This window comes from Mastigoproctus giganteus, chromosome 7, assembly GCF_048544385.1.
Source record: "Mastigoproctus giganteus isolate SK-2022 chromosome 7, ASM4854438v1, whole genome shotgun sequence".
NCBI lineage: Eukaryota > Metazoa > Arthropoda > Arachnida > Uropygi > Thelyphonidae > Mastigoproctus > Mastigoproctus giganteus.
In genome coordinates this window covers 63,218,472-63,245,639 of record NC_143581.1, presented here as the reverse complement: position 1 = coordinate 63,245,639, position 27,168 = coordinate 63,218,472, and positions in this window count along the sequence as shown.

Here is a 27,168-nt window from a genome sequence, read left to right as displayed (position 1 = left end):
ATCGGTGTCCTTTAAATGAACACGCGGCTCATTCACATGTAAGAAAACCGTATCTCATGGAAGATATTAATAACATTATTCAAGGAGAGTTTTTTTTTTTTTTTGTTTGTTTTGTGGGTTCGCAAATATGCAGGTTTTTTTTGTACCAAAGACAGTTTAATAAATTGAACTCTCGACTTTGATATTTTTATTTTTTTTATAAGAAATAGAGGGCATAAGTATATTAGACTATTTATTTTCTTCTTATTTTTTTCTTTCTTGCTTCGTAAGATCGTTTTCGCTAATCTTTTGTCATTAAAATGTTGGAAATTAAATTTAAAGTTAAGCATACAGTAGCAGTCATGGAATATGTTATTCTGAAAACCTCATCCGCATGACAAACGATTTACTCTAGAAAAAATAAATTCTTCTTTAAAACATGTAATTTGTGTTTTGGTCGTATAATCCATGCCAAGACTGATATAAGCATCCGCCTTCTAAACCTTAGATGCAGCATAGTATTTTCATGCAGTGGTTTCCCAAAAAAGATGCAGTGGTTTTCAATCTATAAATAAGTGATTAAATCCCTTATTTATTAGGTAACATATTAATTCTAGAGTTCTGTTCTGAAAAAAAAAAAAAAAAAAACAGTTTCAATATAATGCTCTCCGATATCTGATTATCCTCCGTAAACGAAATGCAAAAGTTCTCCAGTCTTGCAGATATATCTTCATCAATTTTTAGATGACGGTTTCATGTTCTACTTTTAACAAATATATTAAAGAAAGGGAAAACCGGAACACCATGAAAGAATGATCTGAATTTCACCAAAGTTAATGATAATATTAAGAGGGATAAATTTTCAGGGAACCTTATTCAGTATTAAAAGAAATGTAATGTCGTTTATGAACAAATTTTGCAGTTGAAACTACTGTTAGTTTTTTTTTTTACTTAGAAATTATATAATTTTCGAAAGTTTTTGATTAAAATTTATTGTATTCCTAGAACAATGCCAAGAAGACAAATTGCTCGTTATATTCTACTGACTCATTTCGAAAGAGGGCAGAATGTCCAATTCCGCCCTCTTTCGAAATTTGTCAGTTGAACCTAACGAGACACCTCTCTTCCAATTCGTTCATCGATATTGCTGAACGAAGTGGACGAGAGCTGTCCACAGTTCATTCGTTTTGGACATAATGGGAAGAGAAAGGCACACATGTTCGAAGATCAGGCACTGAAGGAAGGCAGGACCAGCGTATCCAATGGATGTCTTTGGGAAATAGATCAGCTACTTCTGTCCAGCTTAGGAGGGTTGTTGGGCCCGCGTAATCCCTCGCACGGATCTCAGTCGTTTACTGGAAGCATGGCTTCCAGTCCCCTTGAACAGTTTACCTCTCACTCCCACATATCGTTGTGAATATCTTCAGTGGTATCGTGCGCTGATCCATCGGAGGCCGGAATGGCATTCAGCAGTGTTTAATGATGAGAGCCGTTTCAGCCTCGCTGTGAGTGATGGACAAATGGGGGTCAAAAGACGAAGAGAGCAGATTGCATAAGGAAGAGACACGCATCGCAAACTCCAGTGTAATGGATGAGCCATCGGATATGACATGAAAACAGCTCTTGTGTTTGTGGAGGGCAGTCTGACAGCCTATTATTACGTTTTTATGTTTTTATGTTTTACATTACCAGTGGTCATTCCGTTTTTTTTTGCGAATATGGATAATGCGATGTTCCAACAAGATAACGCCAATCTATATATACTCCCAACATTACCAGATTGGCTCTTCAAGACGTGAATGTCCTCAGGAGATCTGTTCCCAGTGGAACACGTCTGGAACATGATTGGAAGGCTTCTGACCTCAAATTCAAACCTGTGCTTTCGATCCGTTAATTAAGAGCTGAGGTGAAATAGGCCTGGAATAACATACCTCGAGATGACATCCAACACCTCTTCGACCGAATGCACGCCAGAGTCAGTTTGTATTCAAGCATGTAAGGGATAATACCTTCCCACCATTTATGATGGAAAAACTACTATATAAAACCGACCCCAAAATTAAACACCCAAAATGCGTGAAAGATTTCAGACCGCTTGCCATAAGATATTCGCTACAAAAGTCTTTGATGTTCTGGATACCATTAATCAACATTGCTTTAGGCATAGGTCAGAATATCTGCACTACGAATAATCACACAGAGTCCGTTACAAACTTAATGAAAATCTTGCCAAGAATCCAAAAAATTTTAAATAGCAACTAGATATAATTTTTTTAGATATCGCTCCTGCCCACGATAATATTTCTATCCCTATCATTACGGTTATATTCTGAAGGAATACTTTCTCATAAGGGGAAACATCTTCACGATTTTAATAAGCATTCTTCGTGACAGACAAATTATAGTGATGAACGGAAACAAGAGCGCCACATATCAAGCCATTAAAGCCAGGGTTCTGCAAAGCAGTGTTTGTCTGTCACTCTCTTTGCATTAGACCCTTCTTAGCTGTTTGTTTGTTTGTTTGTTGTTTGGTTTTTAGGAGCATTAGCAACTAAGGCCATATTGCTCCAGGATATGCGGTGGTCATTCCCTGACCTTTCCGCATCCTCCGTATTTGGTGGTGACGGGCTCGAACCCCGGTCTAATCAAGAAGCGTGTGCTACGCACTGCTGCTCCTTCCCACCTGGCTACGGAGGCGCCTACCCTTCTTAGCACAACGTTGCAAACAGTTCATCAGGTACGCAAATTATATGAAATTTTTATTACATCAAAAAATCAGCTATCATCTGATTACTGCAAGCAGCAAATAATAGGAAAAATAACTTGAGAAATATACCTGGAGACTGCATTGGATTTACACCTGAATGAAAATAAGACCGTGCAGTTGGCTCTTACTCACAAGAAAAACCGAAATAATATATCAGTATTGGCGAATGGTACCGTAGTCCAAAAAGCAAAATTCCATGTGAATCTGTGATTCAAATGGGAATGAAAGACTAAGTTTCCTTCCACATTTCGATTATATATGGTAAAAAAACATATACGGCGTTCTGGACCACAAGACAGGAACTTAACTGGCATCAGAAACCACAAGATCATAAAGCAGTATATTAAAAAAAGGGCTGAACTTGTTCCGTTATATGCATCACAGATTTGGTCATGAACATTAGAGCTTTTCTCCTCATGGAACACTGGCTGTTCAGATGGCTCAGTAGAAATACAGCTAAGCCTTTCACCATCTCTACAGCAATCTGGAAGTTACATCTTGGAGACAAATAATAAAAATGAAAAACATCCTGACATTTTCCCATTTTCTAACTGGAAAGGCTATTTCCTTCCAGTTAGAATAAGCAGAATACTGGTAGCAAGGCCAAGAGCGAAGCGAAGATATAATATAGGAGAAGAACTTTCACTCAATTAGAAAGTTCTAAAGTACTTTCAAGAAGAACTTTCACTCAATTAGAAAGTTCTAAAGTACTTTCACTCAATTAGACATGCTGCAAAGATTTTTTATCCTTCGAACGCAATAGTGATGTCCAATGACCTTAACACTGATACTGGAAAACTGCACAAGCAAAGCATATAAGAAAGAAAATTTCGAAAATATATATTTACAGATGCAGATGTAAACGGATCAGAATTAGAAGAATCATCGTCTACAACTCACAGTGATTGTTAGAGGAGAAATTATTGTATAATATATTTTATAAATAATGCATATAGTTATATTAATCATAATTAATCATTTTAATGTATATTAATTATAATATATTTTTAAAACCTACTTTCGGAAGGGAAATAAAGACTTATGGTGAATGATGATTTGGTCATTCGAAGGAATGTACTGATATCTTTAGAAAATCTTCTTTACTCATCGCAGGGCCGGCTTAAGGCACGATCGAGCGCTTCCCCCGAACAGGGTGCAAAAATTTATGGGGCGCAAAATTCTCCTAAATTTGCTGTAAATTTCAAGTCGGTGAGGGCGCACCAAAAAATCTCGCACAGGGCGCTGATAGACCTGGCCGCTTCTGACTCTTCGCACCTCCATCTCAGCTAACTATTTGCAACTCTATGAAACCACGTTACAGACTGCTAACGAAGACCAGTTAAATATTATCAGGGAGATAAGGACAGCAGTACAATGGAATGATACGTCAGTTAATAATGCTTTTTTATAGATGGTCCTAGTGCACAGGCAACACCTATGTTTATCAGAAATATTAGAAATATGTTTAACCGATCGGGCTGAAAGTGGTCTGTAATTGAAGATATTTCTTCCTAGGTGTGCAGAAAAATGGGAAAATATAAAAGGCACGCAACGTGCACATTTTGAATAATCGGAAAGATGGTGAAACCATAGAAAATTTATAAGAAATGACAAAATATTCGACGCTTACCTACTAGCTTACCTACTCACGACAAAACACGGACTACATTTCTTTAGGACAGCTAGAGAAAAACTCTGCTACCAATCGCAACAGGTACAGCTAGTCGTTCGTTAATACCTCCCAGTTTCAAACAGCTGTATTTCCGTATCCATCGAGAATTAGACACATGTTTATATGAACTTTTTTACTCATAATAATCGATACTATAACCTCCCAAAATATATTTAAATGGTGTTTCTGCTCCCATTGTGCCAATTACTGTGAAAAAAATTAAATATTTCCCTCGTACAGTATTAGCATTTGCCTCTGCCAAGGAAAATAATATAGGAAAGCTATGGTTTTCTGTGCGTTGCTCTTCAACAGTACAGTTTTTTTTGTTTCTTTTTGATTAAGAGGAAAGAGTGCTTTATATCATGTAAGCTACCAGATCCTTAACATTGAAAATTAAATTATTGCATTAATTACAAGCTGCATTAAATTTTGATGTGCATCTGATGCTTTACTTGTGAATGGAAAGACCGAAGAAAATGCTAAAATACAGTAATAGTTTAGGGAGAGTTTGTATAATAACTGATAGTTTGTACAATTTATTAATAGCGATAGTTTTAGTAATACGTATATATTTTGAGTGATATTTTGTATAATAGAGATATATATTGAAATATTTTGCGAAAAATTCTGAATCGAACTGTATACAGTGTTATTTTCCAGTTCAGTGACAAGTATTCTTTCAACATGCAGGTAATGTGTGCACCTGTTTTCTCATCTTTAAATCGAATAGAATGACATGCCTTTCACTGAACTCCACTTTCTCTTAAGTAGAGTTATATTTCTTGGCTTATCTGCAATCATTCCTTGGATCATACATATTCAAGTGCGTGTTTCCATTCGACATGTGTCGTACTTCCAAATATATTTTACAGTTCTCCACACATAATGGATTTCCGTGCTTCGGTGTTTTGTCCAGCTGCTATGTGGACTGAAATTCTCATCGATGGCGAAGCTAAATCCTCGAGAACAACCTGTTCCTCTTAACTTTCTGCGTCACTATACTCATTCGCTAGTATCACGAAACAGTGTCGGTCTGCGTGTACTCGTAACGTAATTAGTCAAGTTTTCGGTGACTTTTCAACTGTGTGCAGCCAGGAATTATTGTCCAGAGTGATGGCTACTGAAGAAAGATGTTCGTGAAAATGCATTCTGCACGATGAACGATTTAGTCCAAGCGAGCGTTCCGTTTTCTTTTTTGCCTCTCTCTTCCCTCTCCCATGTGCTTTCATTAATGATTTTACGCAAAAGAAACGGAACAGCCGCAACTGAATGTAACCAGTTAGACTAATATCAGTTGCTCATAAGGATTAACTCTAACACAGTGGTGCTGCATTTGGCAGTGAGAATTCATAGTTTGCAATTCATATAAGGTTATTAAAGTTTACTCTATTGAATACAGTGAACTACTCCAAATTAAAACAAATTAATATAAAGAGTGATCGGAAAAAACAGGGATTTGTTGTAAACACAAATGCTACGCTATTAAAATATACAGATTCTAGAAGAAATAAAATGTCTAAAGTTCAGTATTCTGTAATGCACATGAAAATAAACGTCAAAATAAAATTTCTGAAAACAGCTGTCATTTTAAGAAGAATACAAATACAGTAACAAAATAGGCATTTTAAAAAAATGACAAATTTTATTAAAAATATACAAGTTGAATTTCTAATTATTCATTTATAGTGAAATTATAAAATGCAGTATTTACTTTTAATAAATAAAAGTTTATACATGTGATAAAATGTGCAGTCTTTATATTCCAGCATTTTCGACATTTAGCAGCCGCGCAGAGCGCACGCTTTTCAGAGCTCTGTCGTCTAGTGAGTGAATTGTGTTCTGGAGCACGAAATCCAACACATATTTCAGGCTCTGTGATTTAATAAACTGAACAGTAACTCAGATCATGGTGTGCTGCCATCACTTAATAATACAGAAGTACAGTTTACTTATTTCTTCCTTTTAATAACAATTGAAATATAACAGGTATTTCACACATTTCTGCAGTGATTAATGTAATACGCAAATAGTCATAATTCATGATTTATGTATTTAATAAGCTGATATTAAAGAGAAAAAAAAAACCAAAGAAATTGCTGGATTTCTGGTTTGTTTTTTTTTTTTTTTTTTGATTTTTATGAAATTTGGGGGTGGCTCGACAAATCTTTTTACAAGACAATATAAAATTTCAAGTATCACAAACGAACGGACGCTCATGGTGAAGATAATAGGTGCTTATGCATATATACAGGGGGGTTTCAAAAGTGATGGTCAATAATTTAAACGTGAACTGTACAGAGTTGGGATGAACCACTGATTGTTTGTTTAGGTTAGGTTATGCTCATTCTTTCCCTTTTCCCTCTCTCTCAATGCTCTGAGACGTAGCAGGCATACTAGTACTTGTCAAAGGATAATCAGCATGGAAAGAAGTTACAGCAACGAAGAGTATGCGGACATTCACTTCATGTATGGTAAAGCCAACGGCAGTGCACTCGAGGCTCACGTTTGTACCAAGAAGCATTTCCCTGCCGAAGGCAGCCCAACAGGCGCACATTCATCAGGGTACATCAACGCCTCAGAGAACATGGGCGCTTCGTACATAGAGTACGAGCAGCTAGTCCCAGAAGCATAACACCTGATGTTGAGGAAAGGGTGTTAGAAAGAGTAAAACCAAACTATTATTTTAAGGCCAGCCACCCGAATAATTAAATTCATCTTCCATGTATTCTGTATTATGTCCGTAAATTGCGTGTGTTCTCTGGTCGATTTGCCTGTTTTTCTGGACGAAAAAACCGAGTTACCGGGGTGGGGGGGCCTTGCTATTTACGCCTGAGACCGACTAACTCAGCCACGGAGTGAAAAAAGCCCATTAAAGTTCCGCGTGTCATCGAGGGGATTCGAACCCGGGCCTTTTACACCCGGTGTGGGGAGGACGGCGATGATACCACTGTGCTACACGCGCAGACTGTTAGAAAGAATAGAATAAAATCCAGGAATTTCGACAAGGAGGGTTGCTCTGCAAGAGCTTGTACTTAGTCATATCAGTGTGTGGCCAATTTTACATCGTCAATTACTGTACCTCTACCATATCCAGCGTGTACAAGGTCTCAGCAATACAGACTACCCTCCCAGAGTGAACTTCTGCCAGTGGATGCAACAACAGTGTGTCCTGAACCCCCAATTTTTAAACAACATTTTGTTTACTGACGAAGCTGGGTTTACTCATGATGGTATTTTTAATTTTCATAACTGTCCCGTTTGGTCCGACGAAAATCCTAATGCAATTCACGAGTCACGACATCAGCAACTTTTCTCGTTGAATGTCTGGGCAGGACTACTAGGAGACCGTCTTATTGGGCCACACTTTCTGCCAAACAGGCTAATAGGAGAGCTGCACCTTCAGTTCCTGCAGAATGTTCTTCCAGACCTCCTTGATGATAATGTTCCACTTCAGCAATACCAAAAGAAAAAAGTGGTTTATGCATGATGGTGCACCGGCACATTTTGCTCGAGTTGTGACTCGGTATCTAACTAGAAGGTATGGCCAACAATGGATAGGTAGAGTTGGGCCTGTAATGTGGCCTCTCAGATCACCAGACTTAAATCCTATGGATTTTTGTATCTGGGGTCATATAAAAAGCTTGGTGTACACTTCTGACATTAACACAGTTGAGGAATTGCAGCGTCGGGTTGAAGGAGCCTTTCAGCAAACCAGAAATGACCCAGGAATGCCTGAGAGGATTCGCAACTCAATAAAGAGAAAGCTACAAAGCTGCGTACGGATGCAAGGGCAGCATTTTGAACACAGTTTGTAACATCCTGTAACATGTAACAACTGTAAAATCCTGTGGTGTTGAAACCAAAAATTAAAAATGTATTTTCTTACGTTTAATAAAACCACCCTTAGCAAAGGATTCACAGCTTTTTGCTAAACTAGTTCTCCCATAAACAGTGGCGGATCTTAACAGAAAATGTGCATTATTTCGAAAACGGTTCATTTGCGGCCCGATGTTCACTGGGACTTTTTTGCATATTTTAGTTTGTACTTTTTTCCTTTAAATTATTGACCATCATTTTTGAAACACCCTGTATTTGAAACGCCCCTCAAAACTACCTCTTTCACCAAAACAACTTGAAAACTGATTTATTTTGCCAGATTTCCTTACCCTACGCTAAAACACACACACACACACACACACACACACACACACACACACACACACACACACACACACACACACTATTTGGATAGATTCAGAAGAATAAAAGAAAAAAAAGAAAAAAAAGAAAAATAACCATTTTCATCAACGAATAAAATATATTCAAACTTTGCGCTGATTTTCATTGCAGCTGATTAAAAATTAAAAGAAAATTAAAGAATTTATATATAATTTAGCGTAGGCTAAATCCACACTAATTAACTGCAATAATAGGAGACGTAGAGATTATACAGAGAACAATTCACAATATCGTAGTGTTTAGAATAATAAAATCACTATTTTTTTTTTTTTTTCACATTTTGAAAATAACCAAATTTTGCATTTCCATCGAATAATTTTAAAACTTATAATTTTATACTTATAATATAACAGTACACAGGTTTAGAGTACCTATATTCATTTGAAGTGATATTTTAGGAAACACTGTATTTTTGTATCTGAAAACGTAGAAGATTTTAGTTAACTTCCTGTCTCCTTCCTGTCTCTGGATCGGGATGTTCAAAATGTCAGAATATTTCGCGCATTCATATGCGACGCCTTACTCGCTAGTAGTGCAGGTGTTTCTTCCACGGTCGACATCGATTCGTCCTACGATGGTTATTTAATACGCCTAAAAGTACGCACACAGATGCAGGCTATTACCCCAGATGGTGTTTAAAGTCTGCAAGATTTTATAGACTCTTCACATATGGAATATGGTTCATCGAACTTGACGCTGCTTGCGGAGTTTCCTAAAGATATTTCAGAGAACTACATAAAAAGTAGTTACCCTCCATATTACGGTGTGAATGACGAGACACCGAATTTCGTAAGAACTATGCCGGATGCAGAAGGACCATGCAGTATGAAAGCAAGAGATGCATATCTGGACAAAGTTTACGAAAAGCAAGAGGAAACGACTTGGCACACGTTTGACTGTCTCAGATGTCGAGATATTTATTAAACATTTAATGTCAGGTGGATGAGAATTTTATAGAAACCATTTTATGAACGTCTATACTTAGCTATACACTTAATCATCACTAGTTGGTTTTGTTTGTCTGCTTGCTCTTCATATATTGTTAGTAGAAAAGGTCTAAGATAGCTATAGAAGCTGTTACCATTTAATTAGATAATGGGCGCTATTCTGAATTCTATTTTCTCTCTCTTGTTGTCATGGAGTCACTGTTTCCTTCGACTAAATATACATTTGGCAAGCCTAGAGTTCGAGACTTCTAACAGATACGTTGACAGAAACACCAAATCACCAGATTATGAAGTGGCGCCTATCGAAACACAAACACGAAACCTACTGCACTCCTCTTAGTCTTACAGAATTTTGGACCTTATTAAGTTCCTCACCAGTGAGGAGTCAGGTTAAACAGAGAGACGAAATGAAAAGACATTCTCATGGACCCTCCTTATAAACACTGTTGGGGTAACTATTTACAACTCCTAGAGAACTGTAAACCACAACACAGACATATAAATAGATACAGGAGATGTGGGGAATAAGACTGAATCAAATATAGGTAAATAACAACCGAAAGAAATTGCATATTAAATAAATCAAACAATCAGAGAGAATCTTCGTATTAAACAAGACAAATAAACAAACGAATGATTCCGATAATTAAAGAAGGAAAAAAAAAACATAAATAATAAACCTGAAAATATTTAAATAAATTATAAATTCCATGAAACTCAAATGATCATTAGTACTATATTGTGCTGCGTCAGCCGACAGATTTACGCGAAAATATGAATTCTTCAACAACTGCCATTATAGTGCACAAAATGCTGTTGTCTCGAAAACTTTATATACAACTAAATATACATTGGACTAGCTTAGTGTTTGAGATCCGCTAACAGTTTACTGTATTTAAGGCGAAACACCAAATAACCAGGCTGTGAAGTGTTTAGTATTGACCTCAAATGCGGAACCTGCCACTCCTCATATTGTATGAGGAGTGCCAGTAGGAAGGGCGTGGCAGTTGATTCCAAAACAATAAACCGAAATCACCGTATTTATTGGATTTTTTTCTCTTCTTTAATTAACGGAGTCAGTTATCTGTTTATTCCTCTTGTTTAAAGTGCAGATTTTTTTGGTGTTTGAATATCTGATTTAGTTGCCCCCCCTTATCTGTTTATCTACGTTGTGGTTTACATTTCACGCGGAGTTGAGAATGGTTGCGATCAGAGTATTTACAAAAGAGGATGTATGAGAATGTCTGTTCATTTGATGTTTCTATTCGTCTATCTTCTCACCTGATGAGGACCCAATAAGCTCGAAACGACCGTATGAGGCGTGGCAGTTGTCGTTGTGGTGTTTTCTGGTGCAAGTGGCGTGGCAGTATGTTCCATGTTTGGGTCGATGGTCAGCATTTCATTGCCTTGTTATTTGATTTTCCAGTCTACGTGTCTGTTAGCGGGTCTTGAACTCTAGGCCTTGTCCAGTGTATATTTAGTCTGATATAAAGTTTGCCAGACAACAGCACTTGTCATGTGTACATTTTAGAAACGACATCATTATAAACGAGCCGATTCAAAATTAGTAATGATATTAGTAATTGCATAACCTACATCACCAAAAGAAGCGAATTTGTGATTTATTAAAACTCTAAGGCACTGCCATTACAGCTATTTTGAGTCTTACAGGACTGGACTACTGACCTCAACTGAAGGAAAGCGACAGGAACATAGCATCCCCATGACATCAAGAGAGAAAAATAGAAGGCAGATTAGCATTCATTATCTAATTATTTCAACTCCTACTTTGAAATAATTAGAGAAGTAGATGCTCTTTTATTAACCTTTTACTGTTTCATGCAATTAAAATTTTATTGTGCATATACCCAAATGAATGTATAGGATTGAATTAAAGAACTGATGAATTTAGTAATAGAAAAGAAAAACGTTGCATGGAATATCTGAAATTATCAGAGGATCCTGAATATTGTAATAAAATTCAGCAGAAAAAGACCTTCGCCCTGCTCTCCACACCAAGTGGAAAATGCACAGGTTCGAATCACGTCAGTAACAGGAGGAATTTTTATTAGTTTTTTTTTCACATCGTGGCTGAGTTAGATGGTTGCATGTTTTATTTTATTTATTTATTTATTTTTCACGGAAACTCGGGTATTTCGACCAACACAGGCAAATCGACCACAGAATGCACGCAGTTTATAGACACAGTATACTGTCCCCTCATTGCCGCTTTGCCGCTTAACACATACACACCCACACCAGAAAAAGTTCAGGAATCTTGCAGACTGCATTAATGGATCGTTCGAATGAGCGGCGCAAAAAAATAAAAATAAATAAATAATAATAAAAAGATTAAAGCTCTTAAATATACGAGTTGAAGTAGGAGACTAGGTGGTAGGGCAAAATTTATTCATTTATTCAAAACTGCAATATACCGGTTGCAGTTAAGTATGTAGCTAAAATTTGTCTTTTCATTCTGATTGACAGAAAAAAACAGGGAAAGATGAATCATTTCCATTTGCAGGTCTGTTAGGTTCCATTTAGATAGTGTTTGTTATATTCGTATGTAACAGCTGAAATACGGCCTAATGAGCTCCATTCTCATATTTAGAATTTATCTCAGTAAATTTTTTTTTTATAGTACACTGTTTACAATCACGAACTTTTCTTTTTATACTGTGATTTGACTAACACGAATTTGAACATTTTCAAACCAAATGAACATAGTCTATAGTAGAGCTCACCAAACCGGAGCCCGCGGGTGCCATGGCGCCCTTCATAGAATTCCTTGGAGCCGGCTACTAAAGCTATGGCAAGTCATTTGCTGGGAAGGTGCAGTAAGATACGATCGGATAACATTTTATATGGATTTAGTTTTTTGTAGTTTACTTCCTTCCGCTTCGTTTTTTTTAATTTAACAATTTTTTTAGAAAATTTCATTTAATTTTTTATTTTAAATTAGGGGTTAAGATCATGGCAAAGAGGAAAGGTAATTTAAATGTATTTCTTCAACTCCGACTGGGATGAGCAATTTTACTTCGCAGATATAGACGGCAGGCCCGTGTGCTTATAGTGCTCTGGGAGTGTGGCAGTACCATAAAACGTAATATTTAAAGACATTTTTTGAGCCTTCATGCAAATTTCATCGATGACCTGTTAATTCATCAATTCGAAAGAAAAAAAATTAAAAGAATTGAAGCGTACTTTATCCGTTCAACAAGCTCTTTTCGTAAAACCTTGGGCAGTAAAATATAACAAAGATTCTATCCATTCCTTTTAGTTTTATTTTTCTGTGTATCCCAAATTGGCGCCCTCAATACTTATATAAATTCGCAAATGCGCCCTCGAGACTATATATATATCCTGGTATATAGCATGTATGCCGCTATTTTTATGTCTATTGGATTTCCTCATTTATAACACAGGGCAATATGCCTGGATAATTTTCTATTTTTCTACTTGCATTTTTAAACAGTAATAAGAGTTGTGCAAGAAAAGTTTTGTATAGGTCCAAGGCATTGATTATTGCGGGCGGGAATGTTGAAATGCGGAGGAGTTCCATGTGCTAGCAGCGGGTGCATGGCGATACACAGCATGCACAATTGCACAAGTACCACAAAAATTCCGTTCCAATCATGGAATTGTTTTTGTTTGCGTAAGTTTTATTGGCGCATCAGCAGCCGAGATTGTAACGCGCCAAAAGTCATGGAATGGAATTTTTGTGCTGTATTCATTCTAAACAGTAATACAGTGCTGCATTTAGGCAGTATGGAACCTGGCGCACTTAAATTATACCGGAATTATTATATTGTTCTAAAATAAAGTAGCATAATTAAATATTGCTGTAAATATATTGCTGTAATATATTTACGAATGGGCACAATAAATAAAAGGAACAATAATTGCGGTAAATGAAATTAATACTTTGCTCCTTATAATGATGTGCTGGTCAGGAATCTCCAGAGAATTTGTGGCTCTGCAGCAGTTATACCCCGGTGATTCTCTCTTTGTCATTACACATAAATTTACTATATGCTCGCTATTGTTTCAGATTGTTTTCCAAAAAAAAAAAAAAAAAACTGGGTAAATGTTTCCGCCGACTCAACGTTGTAGTACACAACGCCTAATCAATTAGTTATCAATAGTATTAACCCAAAGGTTGTTGATGGCAAGATTGAACTATTCCATGAGAACTTTCATCTGCCCTAAGGTTTTGATTATGAATATTTAACGATACCATTCATTGTAAACTGTTCTTGTTTCCTTGTTTATACTCTGGCATGACCGCCAGTTCAGAGGAGTTTGCAATGAACCATGAATACAATCATTAATCGTATTTAGCAGTCACGGGCTTGAACCACAGTCTACTCAAAGAGCGTATGCTACTGGATTCTCGGCCTCGTTCCTTAAAGTAAAGATAACCCACAAAATGAAGTGAGAGTCAGCACAGTGTAAGGCGTTCTAAAAAATCGTTTGGTGAAATCATCTGCATTCGTTGCAGTTGATAAGATTGTACTACGTGAAGAATCCTCCAAAGTGTTGCTTGTGAAGCATGGACCTCTGCTACTAACCTTCTTGTTCTGGCTCCAGGATTCTCCTCAGTCTAGTTCAGAACACATATCTCTAACTGAAGTACTCGGTCCTGTAAACCCCGGTTGTCGTTTACAGGCATGAATGATCTATTTTCTTTAAATCACGATCAGTGACCTCAACCGTTTTCCTTTCGGGACTGTCATTTTGAGAATGCTTCTTGATAGAGACTTCTGGCTTCCCTGCCGTTACCATATATTAAAAGCAAGTCCGCTTTTCGACATTCGAATAACTATTCATATCCACAATAACCTGTAATGATACGAACTAAAAGTAGTAAAACTTTAACAAGTGTAGGTTTGGGAATTAAATCAATCTTTTACAGTATTATCTTTGAAGGCAACGTTTAAATTGTTGTATTAAGTTGTTTATTTTATATTGAAAATATATTTATAGCCACTGCATCAAGGCTCGGAAACAATAATTAACTAAACGGAATAGAAAATGCTTTTGTATCTCGAGACTCATCTCTGAACTCCTTATGGTTTGATGAACAAATTAGTTTAATTGTACTCAGTGCGTTACATTTCAGACGCGTTAGCAAATAGTAATAATTCACGATTTTTTTACAAAAAAGAGCAAAAAGCAACTTTATGAGTGTACCGAGAAAATTTTAGAAATAAATGGAATTGTGGCGATTTTAGAAATCGCCACAATTCCATTAATTACTCAAACCAGCGCATGACAGCAAACATAATATCCAGTGCTTCAGATACCATTACGGCATATGGATGGCGTTGTGTGATATAGATATAATAAAAAAATAATAAATTATAATTGTTGGATTCCTTTTGGTCCGATTTTAATGAAATTTGGAAAGGCTCTGCAAATTGGCCTAACAGACAAAACAAAATTTCATGAAAATCCATTTAATGGGAGTGTCGAAGTATTAAATGAGAACGGACAGAGAGAGACAAAGAAATAATAATTGTCGGATTTCTATTGGTCCGATTTTAATTTAAATTTGGGATGGTTCTACAAATCTTTCTAAAATGCCCGAATACAAAATGTTATGAAAATCCATCCAATGAGAGTGGAGTTATTACATGATATGGGAAAAAATAAAAATAAATAAAAAATAATAATTGTCGGATTTATTTCTATTAGTCCGATTTTAATTAAATTTGGAATGGCTCGACAAATATTTTTAAAAGACCCAAATATAAAATTTCATGAAAATCCGTTACTGGGAATTAAGTTTTTCATGCGGACGGATGGACGAATAAGGTGAACACAATAGGCGCATTATGCATATACGTATATGCTAACGCACCTAAAAATGAAAAATTGATAAAATCCCCTTTGAGAGAAGTGCGCACTTTTCGTATTGCGTTGTCAAAGTTGGCGAAATTAAAAATTAAAAGAGTTAAAACCAAGTGCCTGAATGGGTGGCTTTCGAATGTCGTCCTCAGGTGTTCTGAAAGTCTGCATGAGAAATATGTTGATGTTTAAGAAGATTCTCCGGAGGCTCATGATGTATTAGTGCTTAATTCACACCATAGTTTTCCAGCGACCCCTTTAAATATTAACCTGCTTCTCATGCAGACTTTCAGATCAACTGAGGAAATATTCGAAGGTTATTCATTTCAAGTCTTGGTTTTAAGTCCTTTTCTTTTTCATTTCGCTAATGTTGACAAACCAATACGAAAAGTGCCCACTTTTCCTAGAGGAGAGTTTATCAGTTTTAATTTTTAATTTTCATTTCATTTTAACACTTCAAGTTCATCAAACTGTATTGTCTTACGCAACAATGTCTGCTGGTTTCTTCAATTAAGAATTTTATATCTTTAAATCTTTTTATTTAGATTTTAATTTATATATTTATATGAATCTTTATTGTATTGTATACAAGACAGCACGCATACGATTTCCCTCCACGGCAGACCAAACCCATGGGATTCATATATATTTTGGTTACAAGATCGTTGATAATAAGAGAGAAGCAATAAGACATAAAATAGTTTAAAATATAAAGCAGTGACAAAATATGTTAACTATATGAAACAGATACAATATATTAATTATAACTGGAAGAAACAGTATATACCAAATATATATATATAAATATAAACGTAAACTACATACGACTAATACGCAAAACTACATTGCAATCAAAATCCATACATAAAATGATATACATACACACACACATGCAGAAATACATACTTAAAATACATAAAGAAGATACATAGCGTTATGTATTGACCGAACTTGATATAGATCGTCTCCTTGGTTAACAGAACAGACGGCCAGCGAACAAGAAAGTAGAGTCTGGTTGATACAGCTGCATTGATACACGAATTTGTTCCCAAATTCGTGTATTTAACAGAGACTCTGAGCAAGCCCTTACATGTTACGACTATAAAGTAGTGATGCTGGTTGGAGAGACATCCCTACACAACTTGAGAACGGTTCTCCGGTACTTTTTGTTTAGTAAATTTCACAAACTCTGAGTTCACTTTCTGCATTGCTGACTGTTGTTCAAAAGGTATAAACGTTTCAGTGAGATGGAGTCAGTTATTGGCTCTCCTTAGGGTTCACTCCTTGCTTAACAGGAAGTTTATATTCGTGTTTAACCCAGAAAATTCAATGTTGTTAATAAGTAATAATTACTCAATACATTCCGACATTTTACTGTTATCTACAATTCTCTTTTCATGATCTTGCACTGAAGAATCATCGGTAGTTAATTTTTTATTAATAGAAGTTGTGTCCTGCAGTAATGATATATTCTTCTGCATGCTATCAAAGTTATCAGACATAAAAGAAATTGATTGCTTAATCTCTTGTAACCCATTCTTCATAGGGATTATTTCTTTTAATAAATTCAATAATTAAATCTTTTTAGCCAAAACTGATACCAAATTACCTTGAATAGGCAAATTTTCTGAGGTAGGTGAAATAACTTCTATTAGTTTGACTTAATTGACATATCTAATTTAGACACTGTTTGTTAAAAATCATTTAAGCATTGCAATTCTTCTTCTCCTTTCGATAAAAGGACAGCCCTATTTATTGTATTTATTACTGAGTACACGCGTAGATACGACTAGGTAGCCAACATAATACATCAGAAGCTAGTGAGAAAATAGCAATTGATCAAAGAAAGTTTACTGTATTAATAGTACGAACCCAGGCAGTACTAGAGACTCCAACTCACAAGCTGCACTGGGACTGCGCCATAAAAGCGGACAAGACAATCCCGGACATAACCCTTGTCTATAAGAAGGAAAAGACTATCTGTTTGACATTGCGATCCCCAACACTGGCAACCTCCAGAAAACCGATGAGGAAAAAATCAGGAAGTACACGAACCTAAGACATGAGATCAAAGATATGTGGCATATGCAACAACAAGTTACGACCATCCCAGTCATCGTGTCAACCACAGGTATGGTGCCAAAAACCCTACATAACAGCCTAGCAGCAATAGATCTCCCAGCGAACACCTATAAGGAACTCCAGAAAGTCGCAATCCTGAACACCTGTAAGATAGTCAGAGAGTTCCTGAACCAACAGTAACACTAGACATAACAACAACCACCCAATGTACTTAGTAGAAATACCCATCACGAGGTGGAACCCTCAATCAGGGAGAAAGAATATATGTTGGGGTCTCTAGGCAGTGCTAGAAACCCCCAACCCACAAGCCGTACTGGGACTGCACTATAATAACGGACAAGACAATCCCTCACAACAGCCAGAGGGGTCGGTTCGAAAAATCACAGACGGTCTCCCGAGGAAGACAGTGGAGAAAGTGGCGCTGTTCCCTTATGGCTACCACAAGAGAAGGGCAAGACCATCCAACCCCACCAACTGGAAGTACTTCCTGCGCAACTGCGCTAGTGACCACCCAGGAAGGAAGAAAACGCCAACGCATGAAGTGGAGCATCGAAATGGATACATCATGCTAGTATACTACGAAATAACGAAACTGGAAACCGATATGACAACGTACAAGACGCGACTACATACTAAGTTGCTGGAACGATTCCCGGATAATCAGGTAACCGAACAGCGAATAGCAGACCAGAGAAGGACCATCGTCACGAAAAACCCGATAGCTTCTGCAATCTGGAAAAAATCAAGCAGGACCTTAGTGATCAACTTCAAAGGATAAAGAATATGGTTAATATAGAACTAGAGGAGGAAGAACATACCACTACCGAACCAGTGGAGGAAGAGCAAGAAGAAATAATACCCACAGCAGCTGAAGTGAAAATAGACAAGGTCATGATGTCCAGAGTAGAGAACGAGTGGAAGAAGGCCCTAATAGAATTCGAAGAAATGTACCCCACAAAGACCCACGTGATACCGAAGCAGAAGCCCAATAGAACCTTGTGGAGAGTCACAGACCATCTAAACCGTCTGATAATACCACATTACCTCGATAACAATGGTGCAAAACTGGAGGTCATCCACATAGCCGTATATTGTGCTGCCATAGCAACCACTATGATTAATAGAAGAGAAACGAGAGATCAGCATCAGAAGAACCGAAAACAGAAGGAACCGCCAGCTTGGAAAAGAAGACTTCAGCAGAAGATAGAAGAATTAAGAGTTAAGGTAGGCCAATTGACCCAGCACCAACGGGGTTATAGGAGTAAGAAATTGATTGACAAAGTGAAGAGCATCCTCAAGAGAGACAGCGTCCACAGCAAACATGAGACAAAATATCAGAGAATAGGAGAGTGCTTGCACACACTGAAGCAGAACCTCCTTGCACTCAGCAAGAGACTATGCCGATATAAAGAGAGCTCCCAGAGGAAAATAAACAACCGAATCTCGGGACCACCCGAGCAGAAGACGATTGAGAAGTTCTCGGGCAACATATGGAGCAAGGAAGTAAGACTTAACAGCCGAGTTCCCTGGGTAGAACTAGAATGGAAGAAAACCAAGGACGTACAAGAAATGAGAGAGTGGGAGATTCGGGAAGAAGAAGTAAAACAAACGATCAAGAACTCTCACAACTGGCGAACTCCAGGAATAGATAATGTCCACAACTGGTACAAGAAGCTCACTTGCACACACACTAGCACCTGACAGAGCAGTTCACCCAAATGATAAGGCGCCCAGAGACAATCCCGAAGTTTCTCACTGAAGGAATCACTTATCTGAAGCCTAAAGACGAAGATACAAGAAACCCAGCGAAATACAGGACAATCACCTGCCTCCCAACGATGTACAAGATCTTGACCAGCTGCATAACCAGGAAGATATCAGACCACTTGGAGAGCCAGAACATAATGGCCGAACAGCAGAAAGGATGCAAGCGGCTGATCAAAGGATGCAAGGAGCAATTGACCATAGATGCTGCGGTTATAGAGCAAGCCTACAAGAAGCGCCGCAACGTGTACACAGCCTACATCGATTACTGCAAGGCCTTCGACTCGGTGCCTCATAGCTGGCTAATAGAGGAGCTGAACATCTACAAAGTCAATCCGATAGTGACAAACTTCCTAGGAGAAATTATAGCGAAATGGAGTACCACCATTAAGGTCGAGAACATCACAACGAGGCCAATCCCCATCAGGAGAGGAATCTTTCAGGGAGATGCCCTGAGCCCACTGTGGTTCTGTTTAGCACTTAACCTGCTATCCACCATGCTCAACAGCAGTAAGTACGGATATATAACCTCAAAGAAGGAAGGAAGATCCTGTACACCCTCACTCACCTGATGTACATGGATGATATCAAGCTCTACGCGGGAACCGAGAAGCACCTCCAGCAACTACTCCGGATCACCGAAGAATTCAGCAATGATATTAGGATAGAATTTGGTCTAAACAAATGCAAGACCCACGGATTGCACCAGGGAAAATTAGTGAACCGAAATTACCAGCTGCAGACTGAGAAAGAGATCGAAGCCATGGCAGAGGCCTACAAATACTTTGGGATGATGCAGGCTCACCAGTTACTGCACATGGAAATTAAGGCCTGTGTGACTCAAAAATACCATCAGAGACTCAGAAGCCTGCTGAAAGCAAAGCTGAACGGAGGGAATACAGTTAAAGCCATAAAGACCTATGCGATCCCAGTGCTAACATACTCCTTAGGTGGTCATAGACTGGACTAACATCGATCTGGAGGATATCATTAGAAAGACAAGGACAATGATGACTAAAAGCCGCCAACACCACCTGGAGTCAGCCGTGGAGAGATTGAGAATTGCTCGGAAAGAAGGAGGAAGGGGCCTGATAGACCTCATCGAGCAACAGAAAACAGCGATTGCTAACCTGAAGGATTACTTCCAGAAACACACAGCAGCACTCCACCAGGCCATAAGGAAGATAGACAAACGGTGTACCCCATTCAACCTAAGCGAAGAGTCCCCCTCCCAACCAGGAGGCACAAACGAAGCTAGAAAGATGGGCAAAGAAGACACTCCATGGCAGACATTACAATGATCTCCACCAAGATCGCATAGAAAAAATGATTTCCAATGATCTTCATCAAGATCGCCTAGATGAAATGGCTTGCAGTGCATGGCTGAAAAGGTGTAAGGTGTGTTGGGGGTCTAACGGCTCCTGGTAAAAAATATATATGGTTCATGTGCTATGTGGTGTGTTGTGCCCTTTGTTCATCCGGCCTATTAGCCGCCAGGCCCCTAGTGGGACCTGACGTTTCCACACCCTGCCACGGAGGCTGGCCGGGTGTACCTAATGAGGCTATTTTACTATGGCGGGTCCTGCCACTTACTTTCCTGAGATTTCAGTGGCTAGGTCCTAAAAAAAAAAAAAAAAAATATATATATATATATATATATATATATATATATATAATAAAATACATTGGAGAAGTCGCGAGCGTAGTTTAGTTAGTTAAAGTTCTTTTAAACATCGTTTGGGGTTTTTACTGAAAGTCTGTAAGGCCTAAAAGGTCGGGCATAAATTTTGGTGTGTCTTAAATTTTGATGTTGGGTTGATCGCTGAAGAGTAAGTGTAAGTGTAAGTGTGTTTAGGGTCAAGCGGCACCAGGAGTTTCCCCCCATCTCCGCGTAGTTTACATTGTGGTGTGTTACAGTACGCTGTAAATGTCAGAGATTTAAAAGTGTGTGGGTCTTGGATCGTTTAGTGTCGTGTACCGTTGTTCTTCTGGTCGTTTAGCCGCTAAACCCAAACTAGGGCCCAACGTTGCCCCACTTACGCCCCGTGGAGGCAGACCAGGAACCCAGTAGCTTATATGTACTCTGGCAGGTCTTGCCACTTAATTTCCTGAGATTTCGGTGGCTAGGCCCTTAAAAAAAAAAAAAAAAAAAACCGGGGCTTGTTTGTTTGTTTGTTATTAGCAACTAAGGCCTCCGGGATATGCGGTGGTCATTCCCTGACCTTTCCGCATTCACCGTGTTTGGTGGTGACGGGCTCAAACCCCGGTCTAATCAAGAAGCGTGTGCTACGCACTGCTGCTCCTTCCTACCTGGCTATGGAGGCGCAAAAAACGGGGGCACTTCAGTTTAGAAAAGCCAGGAGAGGTTAATATGGTTCAGTTTTCAGTTTAGAAATCTTTAATTTTGATTAGTTGTGTGGGGTTTACGCTGGCGTATTAGTCAGAGTAGGGGGAAGAGACTGAATACTGGGGGGAAAGACAGGAGTATGGGGTCGATAGGGAAGGCAACCCCAGGTGGTCAGTAAGGCATGCCCATGCCTCACCAGGCGAAATATATGGGGTGGTAGGGGAGTAAAGTGTAAAGTAAAGTGTAAAGTGTATTCGTGTCAAACGGCACCAGGGGTTTTCCCCCATCTCCGCGTAGTATACATTGTCATGTGAAACAGAACACTGTTGAGGCCAGAGATTTAAAAGTGTGTGGATATTGTACATGTGTACTGTCGTGTACCGTTGTTCATCTGGTCATTTAGCCGCTGGACCCCTACTGAGGCCCAACGTTGCCCACACTTGGCCCCGTGGAGGCAGACCAGGTACACCAGTTTTACAATTATTTACTCTGGCAGGCCCTGCCACCTAATTTCCTGAGATTTCAGTGGCTAGGACCTATGTAAAAAAAAAAAAAAAAAAAAAAAATGGGATAGACGCTAGAGGTTTAGGTAAGGCCGAGATAGGTTTTAAATGAAGGTTAGGTTAATTTTTTACATTGAAATTTAGCAGCATGCAGTGGGACATTCACGGTCGGTAAAGGTAGAGTGGGGGAAGACTGAAGATTGGAGGGAACAGATAGAAGTATGGGAACGAAAGAGAAGGCGATCCCAGGAGTGTCAGTGGAGCAAGCCCCACCAGGGAGGAAAGGGGGGGACAGGGGAGGGGATGAGACAGAGGCCTATCTCTTCCCCTTCCCTGCCTAGGGATGGGGTTTTAAAAGTGAACTGGGCAAAGGTGCCCAGTTTAGAACGCCAGGCGGCGTGCTGAAGCAGAGCTGCTGTGGTCATGTGGTCCAGTCATTGCGTCGCACATGGGAGAAAGAGTCCCGTCCAGAGAGAGATCATTGTCTAGTAGGAGTCCGCATATATGGTGTCGGATCGTCTATCATTTGCAATGGATGTTCAATCCTAGGAGACAGGGAGAGTGAGGTCCCACCATAACGGCCATAGTCTGGTTCAGTTTGGATGCTCATCTGCAGGGAGCCCTGGGCTAATGGCGTGCATTATTGATTGCAATTTGTGTTCTCCTTCTTGCAAATAAGTCTTGTGCAAATTTGGCGAGCGCACTATATTCATCGAAGCTGTCCAGGAGATGGTGTTCCTGGTCCTGAGGTAAGTAAGTTAGTCTGGCGATTAAGATTCCGCGTAGGTCGTCGTACAGTGGACATTGGTGCATCAAATGTTGCCAGCTCTCGCGTTCCCCACATGGACAATGTGGGTCCTCCACAAGCCGAAAGGCTGCAAGTTTTTCATTGAAAGGGCCGTGACCCGTCAGGAGGTAAGTGGAGTGCAGTCCTGGGTGGAGCCAAGGCGGTGATTTAGGGTACACTTTGTGTATTTCCGGAAAAAATTTCCTTGTCACTTCTCCTTTGGTACTGTTTGTCCAGCGGGTTTGCCACTCTTGCTTTAGATGCCCTAATAATCGGGTTTTTTCTGTCTTTCTGTCATTTGTAAGTTCGATGGTGTACCCCATGAATGTGACGGGCATCCCTTTAGATAGGTAGTATGACAGGCCACACCTGACAATCTCCAGGTCCAGCGGGAGAACCCCCGCCAGCACCTGGAGCGCATGCGTACTGACTGTCCTGCATGCGCGGGTTATTGTTAGAAGGATTGATCTCTGGATTGAATCAAGAATTCTTTTATTTACGGCCATGGCTGTCTTGTGGAACCAGATTGGAGCAGCATATGAGATTGCTGGTATAAATGTAGCCTTATAGTAGAGAGAGAGTGTTCGCTTTTTCAGGCCCCAGTCACGCCTTGTAACACGGGCTACCAGTGCAGAGTAGTTTCTAATTTTTATTCTTAGTTGCTTGAGATGAGGTTGGAAGGAGAGATTGTTGTCAAGGATGACACCTAGATATTTCATTTGGGTGGTAAACTTTATCGTTTTTCCTTTTATTTTAATTTGCGGGGGTCTTCTGATATTTAATGATCCTTTGAGAAGGATCGACGTTGTTTTTGTCGGTTCAATTTGTAGGAAGTTTTCTTCCGCCCATTGTTGTAGGATCTCTAGGGCATGGTTTGCCTGTATCTCCAGTTGGGCCCTGGAGTCTGCAGCCACCATCAGTGCAAGGTCATCTGCGAAGGCTTGACACTTTACTTCCCCCAAGTTGGTGTCAAGGAAGTCATCGAAGACTATATTCCAAAGCAGGGGGCCAAGAACGGACCCCTGCGGGCATCCTCTATGGATATTTCTTGTTATCCTTTGGAAGGGCACTATGACTTCAATTCTTCTTTGGGACAGGTAAGCTTTGATAGTATTGTAAAGGTTTATGGGCGTATGAGCTTTGCGGAGTCTGCCAAGGACGCTTGGCCACCAGAGAGAGTCAAACGCCCTAGCAAAATCCACAGCGATCACCAGGAAATATTTACTTTGGCATGAATTGGCAGTATTTATAAGGTTCCTGATGGCTTCGATTGTTGACAGTCCCGGCCTGAAGCCATATTGGTTTGCTGCCTCTAGGTTTGCTATGGAGTAATACTGTTGAATCCGCTTGTATAAAAGTCTTTCATAGAGCTTGCTCAAGACCGACAGCAAAGCAATGGGCCGATAGGAGGTCGGAAGAGTTGGGTTTCTGTTAGGATTTTTTAGGATTAATTTTGTATTGGCAATTTTCCAGTCCTTGGGGAAGTACCCCTGTTTGACAACAGTTATAGAGTCGAAGTAGGAGTCCTGGTGTTAAATCCACAACACGCTTAATGATTTCCGGTTCAAGCATATCCTTGCCCGGGCATTTTCTAGTTTTTATCTGCGCAGCAGCGCTCTGAAGCTCTTCCTGTGTGAACGGCTGTTCCTGGTTGTCAGTGGCGTAGTCATCGTTTTCTTTACAAAGCCTGCATTGTGCTTGGGACTGCGGGTAAACCTGCTCCTTGAAGATCGAGTTGAGGATGTTTTCAATCGACTGCTCCCACGATGTTGTAAGCAGTCCCTGCGGTGTTCTGGTAGTAGTAAGGATTTCCCCCCTGGGGAGTTTGTTGGTGGTAACTTTATATACCACCCCCCAGGGATCTGTGTTTCCCATGTTGGAGACGAGTTGCTCCCAGGAGTTTCGTTTGCTTCTTCTGATCGAGTCCGTATACAAGTTTCTGGCAGCCTTGTAGCGCTGTCTCATGACTTCTACTTCAGCTTCTGGCCAAGAGCGCCGAGCTCTTTGAAATTCTTTCCTGCGCATGATGACCTCCTTCCGCAGTGACTGCAGATCCTGATTCCACCAAGGCACTGCCCCTGGGGATGGAATTTTCTTCTTAATTGCTATCTTGCTGACTTTGGTGATGAGTTCCGTAATCTTTCGTTGAAGGAGGTCCGGATCCTCTTCCAGCATCAGGTCCTGCTCTCCAGCATTTACTGCTGTGAGGAGCTTCTCAGCAAACAGATTCCAGTCTGCCTTGTTTATTGCATATCGGTTGTCCAGTTGTCTTGGGATCTGAGTTCTGGTTAGTGTCCTAGAGATTTTCAGCGTGATGACACGGTGATCGGAGGTTGTCCAGGAGTTTTCTACCCTCCAGTCAGAGACGTGGGCGGCCGTGTTGGTGGACGCAAGTGAGATATCAATTGTTGCTTCCCACAGTGTATTGCAAAAGGTGGGGAGTTGGTGCGGCTGGTTGAGTATGGCTAGGGGTGACCCCGCAAGGAAGTTTTCCAAGAGCTGGCCATTATTTGTTCCTCTTCTATCTTCGGTTGCACTATGCCAGGCAGGCGAGCGGCAATTGACATCTGCTCCGACGATGATTTTCTGGTTTGGAAGGACATCCAAGAGGTGTTGAAGGTAGTTTATGGCAAAAGTGATTTCTACCCCCGGTCTACAATATAAGGAGACCACATAGAAGGAACCTATGGGTGTGATTACGTGGGCGCAAGCTGCCCAGGTCGTACATAACTGTGTCACTTTGGTGGCTGTTATATTAGGATTCCTGATGAGCACCGCCGCCCAGGGAGTGTCTTCATCACACTGAATGGTCTTGTAAGTCAAAGGGTACCCCTTTACCTTTTTTGCGTTGGAATATGGCTCTTGAACAATAATTATATCGGCATTTTCCTCGTCGGCCTTCACTCTGAGCTGGTCAGCCACTGCTCTGGCCCGCTGTGCGTTGTGCTGAAAGATTTTGATTTCCGTGGTATTGAATTGTTTTGGCCTAGTTCCCATAATCGGTCCTGCTCTGGTACATACTCTTGGCTTTTGTATACGACGGGCACTTAGGATCTCTTATGGAATGATTGCTATTCATTTTCGCTGCCTTGCAGTTCGCACAGACGGGTTCTTTGGACTTGTTTGGGCAGCTATTAAAGTTGTGCCCTTTGTCGGAGCAGTGGCCGCATGTTGTTGTTGTTTGAACACAGGTGTGGGAAGTGTGGCCGAACCTGCAGCATTTAAAGCATTTGGGAACGATCACATGTTCCCTGAAGCGGTGACAGCTCCACTCGATGTATATTCTCGTTTGGGTTTTTATCGCTTGCCAGGCCTCCGGGGAGAACTCCACAATCCAGTTATTGGCGTTTCTGTCTTTAGGCTTGGTCGCATATTTTGGAATTACTGACCTTTGGTCGGGTTTTGGTCGGGGAGCCGATCCCGAAGGTTCCTTGTAAAGATTTCCTCTGTTAGTTGTTGTGGGGTAATATTTTTTCCAACGTCAAAAATAATGGCAGTTGGTCCCCTTCTCTTTGGCAGCTCTGCAGTTAAGCCTAAAGTCGCGATTTTAGGATTCCCTATTATACCTTGTATTTCTTCTCTCGTCTCAGTTTCTATCGCTATTCCCGTACTTCTAATCTTCCTTATTGACTTGATTCGTGTTGTCTTGAAGTCGTCTTTCATTGATTCCATTACTTTAGTTTTAATTTCCTCACTGGTGGTTGCTGGTTCACTCTCCTTCGGTCTTAGGATGATCAAATTTGGCCGCTGGACAGGTGGTTTCTTTTTTGTTTGCGCTACATCTGCCGAGGGAGAGGGAGCGGCGGGTGTCCTCAGCGCAGCAGAGTAAGAGAGAGAGCGCTGTGGCATTTGCTTTTCTCTCCCTTCCATGAAAGCTTCAAGCTTAGCTTTCGCCTTTTCTTGTTGGAGGTGTTCGTTCATTGCGATGGTTTCCAGTTTGTTCCAAAGGATTACTATGTCTCCTCTGACGGCCGTAGTGATCCTATTGTTGTTGTCTTTCATTATATTTTCCAGCTTGGTTCGAAGTATCGAGACCTGATCCAACACAGTATTTTTGTCAGTAGTGGGAGCTGGGAGAGGGCGAGCTGGAGTAGCAGGGGAGGCCTGCACATATCCGTCCAAGGATTCATTTGCAGCAGACGGGACACGGAGAACTGGAGTGGCAGTTTTTAAGCTAGAGGAGATAGCTGCAGTAGTCGAGTGAGCTGGTGTTGCGGGTGGGAGCTGAAAA